Here is a 7201-nt window from a genome sequence, read left to right as displayed (position 1 = left end):
CGGTGAAAAAGCCCAGTACCTCGATCGAGGTATTGGCTTGGCTCGGTTGTGCTCGTGTGTGATTTTCATTGGAGCTTATACCTCGATCGAGGTATTGGAGACCGAAGCAAAACCTTTGTATTTTCACTCGAGCGGGTGTCACACTCACCCGAAAGTGGTCCGGAAGTGGACACCCTTAGCTTGCTACCACCCTACACTCAGTCTCTACTTCTTCTTTTCTGTAGTATGTAGTGCTTTCGGAGTAGACTCAATATCCTCTTCCTTAAATGCCAGCGGAGGCTGTGGCAACTCTTATGATGCTTCCAGTGGAGGCTGTGGTGCTGTAGGTGTACACTGAGTCTCTACTTCTTCTGTAGTGTGCAGTGCTTTCACAGTAGACTCAGTCTCCTCTTCCTTAAATGCAAGCTCTGATATTGCTTCAGTTGCACGTTGTATTCTAATGGCAGCAATTAGGTCTTGAATGATTTCAGCCCTAAACAAATTGTATATCCTCCTCTGAATATTTGAGCTCCAAAGAGTCTTCCGATGAGATCTGTGGCTTAAGTGATAAAATTTCATTGAAAAATCAACATGCAGTTGTAGGCAACTCTCCACCCACAACTATGCCCATCTTCCTGCTCTACTACTAAATGCTTTTGGAAGTCTACCAAGTCTTTGTACTGTCCTGTTTCTCTGATAGCAGATACCAACTTCTCAATCGACCTGCTCATCATGACATATTAAAAAAACTTAGTGTGTCTATGACATAAGGTACATAATATAGAACAACAGATTAATAGAATACTTACATTTGCACTGAGCCATGAAAGCCTGCAATCGAGTTAACAAACCAACAATAGTTGTCTTCAAGGTCCCAAACCACCAGACTCCAATGTTCCCTACACGAATAATTAAGAACCATTATTATTTAACACAATGTTGCCAGTATAAGATGAAAATAAAGGTTGCCATGATACTTACATCTCGTGATATGCCATAAATAGGACTCGCACACCATGTAAATGTAAAGGTTGTAACCATTTACAAACATCGGCTATTGTCTTTCTGCTAACGCTAAGTATAGGAGAAAGAAGGGAATCCAACATATACACACGGTTTTGTATGGCTCTATCAAATCGTGAGATAACTATACTACACCAACAAATAAATGAATATTAGCTTATTAGATTTAATCAAAATATTGAATTATCAAGTAGAGAAAAAGTTTGTATCAAACCTGAGAATGGCCATCATAACGTTGTTATTGACCTCATTTGAAGCTCTAGAGAGGATTGAAATCTCCTCTCCCCCAAATTCAAGATACTGAGGTCTATGTTGAATCATAACCCTAACATTAAAAGAGCTTCCCAATTCTTCCAATGAAGCCATGTTTGTAGAGTTGAGGTCTTCTATCCCCTTTGACTCTTTGACGGCATTCATTTCGCACTCCTCTGAGCCATTATCTATTTGCCTTGTGGGAGGGTCCATAATGTCACCCTTAATGATTGCTCGAATGGTACATGTTATAAATGCAATTAGAGATGCAAATCCATATATGTTGACAGTGTGGTGTCATTTTGTATCTCAAAAATTTGACCAAGTACCAAAAAGCAATTGTAGCCCACCCTCCATCCACAATTATAGATGTGGCTATTCTCTTGATGTGATACCTGACATGTTATATACTCTATTTGTTGTGCCAATTCACATTGCCGCATTATTGTGTCGATAGCACCTACTAACTTTTTGATCTGTACATCAAAACATATAACAAGAGTGAATATGTGCATTGCATATCGATCTACATGTTAAGAAGTGACAATAAGTGTAATCTATACTTACTCTAACACAGTGCCATGGACGGATGTGATTGAGTTGGCAAAGAAGCACTTCTTCGCAAAGATGTCCATGACTACCAGACTCCAATGTGAGCTGCATTATCAATAAAGAATAATTACTATGTTTGAGACAATTCTAGCAATGCAATAGAAAAAAAAAGTAGGGTTTGATGCTTACTTCTCATAATATGCTGTAAAAATAACTCGTGCGTCATTCATAGGAACATGCTTCAACCACTTGCAAACATCCTCTATGGTTTCTTCTTTGTTGCTAAGCACTTCCAAAATACGAGGATCGAGCATATATGAAATGCTTTTTATATTTTGCGAGAAATTTGCTATAACATTACTATATTAAAAAAAAAAGTATTAGCTTCTTGGGTTTAATCAAAATAAGCAAAGTATAAAGCCAAGGAAAAGGCTGCATCAAACCTGAGAATGGTTGTAATGACTTTGACATTAACCTCTTTCTTAGGATTCAAGAGGATTGAAATCTCTTCTTCACCAAATTCAAAAAAATGAGATTGTTGTCGAATTAACAAAATAGCGGTGAATGAACTTCCAATCTGCTCCAATAGATTCATATTTTCATGACTCATCTTATTGAGAGTATAGTCTACATCGTATTCTTCTTCACTTGCTATGTCTTCTACATCCTCCTTCTGCTATAAAAATATAAAAAAGTTATGCGATGTATACATCCCAAATAAAGGCTTAAACAAGCAGATAAGGTTTCATACATGCTTTCATTAGAGTGAGTCTCTCCTTCGCTTGGAGCAAAAATTTAAAAAGTAAGGTTTCATACATGCTTTCATTAGAGTGAGTCTCTCCTCCTCTTGGAGGAAAAATTTAAAAAGTTATGAGATTTACACATCCTAAATAAAAATAAAGGTTTAAATAATCATAGAAGTATAAAGATAGCATACTTTCATTAGACTCAGTCTCTTCTCCTCTTGGAGGAAAATATAAAAAAGTTATGAGATTCCCAATTAAAGGCTTGAACAAGCATACAAGTATAAAGATAAGGTTTTATACATGCTGCAATGTAGTCATATTTTCAGGTTGTTTCCCAATGGTAGTAATTAGATGCTGAATACTCTCAGCCCGAAATGCTAGCAGATCAACTTCTGTATATGATTCCATTTTGACTGGTAACTCCAAATCAAAAATCTCTCTAAGAAACAACATGCTGTTGTAGGCAACTCTCCACCCACAGCTGTGCCCATCTTTTTGCTCCACTGGTAGACGTCTTTTGAATTCTACTTGACCTTGTTGCTCCGTGGCTGTTCTGACAGCAGATATGCAGCACTGTCCATCATGACATATTAAATATATTAATATGTCATGATCATAAGATACAAAATAAGAAAGTATAAAAAATATTAAGAGAATAATTACCTTGGGGAGTTGGCATGATAGCCTTCCATTGAATTCACAAACCACAAACGGTTGAGTTCAAGGTCCCAGACGATCAGACTCCAATGTGAGCTACACGACCAGAATAAAAATGATTATTATTTTACACAAACTTGCCAAAGAAATAGTAAAAATAAGATTAGAGTTGATACTTACGCCTCATGATAAGGCATTAAGATGACTCGCACCCCATCTAAATTCAAAGGGCTTAACCAGGTACAAACATCTTCTATAGTCTTTTGAGGAGAGCTAAGAATAGAAGAAAGGAGAGCATCGAGCATGTAGACATGATGCTGCACTGCACTAGGAAGCTGAGAAATAACTACACTGCACCAAGAAATAAACAAACGTTAGCTCATAGAATTGATTTGCATTCTACACTAGGAAACTGATTGTGAATAAATAAACAAATGTTAGCTCATTGAAGTAGCAACAAATAAACAAACGTTACCTGAGAATGGCCAAGATAACATTGTCATTAACCTCTTTTAAAGGATTGGAGAGGATTGAAACCTCCTCTCTACCAAAGCTCAAATACTGAGGTTCTCGTTTCAAAACGATCCTAACTTCAAATGAGCTTTCCATTTTATCCAATGCAGCTAAATTTGCAGAATGGGTCTCTGTCATAGCTTGTATTCTATGTTTGGGGTCATTCTGCTTTTCCATGGTGTCTTTAAAGCTCTTGTGCTCATGGGATTCTTCAATCAAATTTAGAGGTGGTTGCATTGTTGAAGTAGAAGGGAGTGCCTCCATATTGACTTCATCCATCTCTTCTCCCTCTATTGCCTGTAAAAAAATATGAGAGATTAGATTCATTATCTTTAAATTTAAATCTTATTTAAAATTTTGTATTTAGTTGAGAAATAGAGAGTTCATATGGCTAAGTATTGTCGTAGTGGCCTTTTTTCATAACCCTGCGAGCCATAATTATCAAAGAAGGCATCATCATGTTTGTCTTCATCCACCAACCTCTCTCTGAACGGGTCATGTAAGTCCATCTTTTCATCATCATCAACTGGGACATTATGATCTTCAAGGTAATCATCCATGTCATCAGTGTCCTTGTGGTCTATCTCTTTTTCATAGCCTGTGGTTAGATCTTCTTGAAGTTGAAAATAAGCCATGAAATGCTTATTTTCAATAATATTTGTGGAGTTGCCTTTTCTGAGGAGATCCTCAAATAAATATCCCATCCTACACAAGGTGACCTCCCAACCTGCCGGTAGCAAATTCTCCATCATGGTAAGCAAGAGACTCCCACTTTTTGCAGGACTTCCATAGTTGTTTTTTTGATAATGTATGGATCTGGGAATATCTTGCTCTTCTAGCATCAATCTCAAATTATTTGAATTCCCTCTTATGTTCTTTTGTAAGGAGTGATCAGGGTTGGGACTCCGCATACACAAAAAGAATGATTCAAGAGATTGAATCGCTATGCCACATTCTCTCTTGCCTCTCTTTGCTGCATAAACACCACTATAGATCTTCAAATCTGATGAATATGCTCACTCTAGAGTAACCTGCATGGCTTCTTTGTCTTTTTTATCAACAAAAATGACAATGTTGCAAATTGCCACTTTGCTAATGGTGGTATATACTATTCTATCAATGAAGTTATGGATATCATCGCTAGAAACTTCATTGATAAAGAATAGTTGTGGCTTATCCCATGCTGACTCATTCTTGAAGAAGTCATCTTCTGAGACTCCCCTGAACTTCACAAGCTTTCCAGACTCTACCGTAACCTCTACATTGAATTGAAAGCTTTGGTGCATATCTGTCGGCATCCTTATCTCGTTGATTAATCTTTCCACATATGCAACCACCTGTTGTGGGATTTCTTTTCTCATATAAGAGGTTACTATTTCTGATCCATCTTCATCCTTTTTAATCCACCTGTTTGCCCATAGCTTTACCTTGGGTGTTGAAAAAGAAGCTATATGCTTCACCACATTATAGTCAATGTTACAATGAGTAAGTGGAATTTGTTTCTCTGACAGCAAATACTTAATGGCACTATGCACTGCATCATGCCTCACCTGTACATTGATGCATTCTTCCATACAGTGGTCTTTGTCTTTTTTTCCAAAAAACCATTCTTTCTTTAAAATTTTTTGTGCTGCCATGGATGCATACTTGTCAGGTAAGTACTTTATAGGCCTCCACATCCTTGCCGTCAACTCCTTCTTATCCATTACCTTCTTATCCATTTAAAGAATCGACTGAAGGTTTCCTCGAAATGTGTAGGCCTTGTAAATGTTATTTGATCTAGAAAACTTGGGCGCAAGACCACATTGCTTGCCACAGGTTTCTTACCATCTCTCAAAGCCTCGTATATTTGCATTGCATAGGATATATCAAGGCTTCGGCTGTTAGTAAAGAGAGCTGCAGCTTCCACATCTTTGGCATTCACAAACCACGTCCTTTGACCCCAGATATATCCCACATCATCATCTGTAACTGCTTCATTAAGATGCAGATTAAGATTTTTGATTGATGTGAGTTCATCCTGATCATCTTCAGCCTCGGGTTCTCAGTCTTCTTCATCTTTCTCTTCTTTTAACCGTTTTTCATCCACATTATCTCTCTCTACAGTGGGACGATGTCTTTTTTTACTGCTTGGAACCGTGGCTCTTGTAGTACTAGCCTTTTGCATTTCACATCGTGGTTTGCTAGCAAGAGCTTCTAGCATAACTGCAGTGGATCGACCTTGATCTTCTTCAAATTTTTTTAATTCCCGTGCACTCAAGGTTTGTGTTTCATCATCCTTAGTTATATCCACCATTTCTTGCTCTAGAAGTTTGCGTGCATGTTTTACACACGTTTGTGACAGTGTGCCTGTTCTTCTTGTCCCTCCATCGAAGTCTGAGCTTTTTGATCTCCTTCATGTGAAGATCCTTGAATATGAGGAGCACATTGTGCATCTTGAAAGTACTCAAACATTATCTTTGCATGCATCCTTTTTGCCACCACAATAGGAAATTGCTCCCAAGTATATGAAAGAGTCTCCAATGCACTTTGCAGCTCTGGAAACTTAGATGGTTGAGGAGAAGGCATCACAAAGGTCTTTGAGTCTCTCCTTGACACAACAATATGAAGACCGCCAACTTCAGGATCTGAACTCTTTGTAAAAATATCCACAAAGGTCTCTTTTGGCTCTATCATTATGCCTACCACAAGGCTTGAAGTCATATATTTTTTGAAGAAAGTAGCATCCCATGGATCTTCAACACCATTGAACTCCCTTTTTGACATAAGTAGAAAGAGTCTCTTTTCCTTTTGATGAAGAAACCAAGCTCTTTTGCCCATGTGATATTGAGTCCACCTACCAAAGCCATTGGGGCTATATTCCTTTCCTTTGAAATTCAAAGTGACATCAAAAACCCATTCTCTGATCTCAGAGTCATTTAGGATAGCCACCACATTAGTTGATTGCTCCATAATCCTACAAGAAAAGATAATGAAGAATTTAGATACATACAAGTAAAGTACAATATACAACCCTTGATACAATAAATGTGGGAAATAGCCCAAAAGGCTTTACAAGGCTTCATATGGCAATAAATGTGGGAAATAGCCTAGAAGGATTTACAAGGCTTAAATATTTGTACAAATGTAAAAAAATTAGCCAATAAAGCTTTACTGTAATATAAATTGTCGTCTAGTGATAAAGCTTCAATCTTCGTGAAGACATGTAATCTGTCCATCCATTGATTTGCCCTCTAGTCATAAAGATTCAATCTTCATGATGACATGTAATCTGTCCATCCATTGATATCTGTGCACTGATACCCAACTGATGCAATCTACCCACTAAAAATTGTTCCACTGATATCCACTTATGCAGCCCACATGATATCCACTTATGCAGCCCACTGATACTCATTAAATAGTGAATGGTCGGGATGGTCGGGTTTATTACAAGGCGCTTCATATGATAATAAATGTAAAAAATAGCATAGAAGGCT

Source organism: Dipteris shenzhenensis, chromosome 19 (genome assembly GCF_047967505.1).
Source record: "Dipteris shenzhenensis isolate YYH24624 ecotype China chromosome 19, Dip_SZ_1.0, whole genome shotgun sequence".
NCBI classification, from domain to species: domain Eukaryota; kingdom Viridiplantae; phylum Streptophyta; class Polypodiopsida; order Gleicheniales; family Dipteridaceae; genus Dipteris; species Dipteris shenzhenensis.
Note: the sequence above shows the minus strand (reverse complement) of the source record.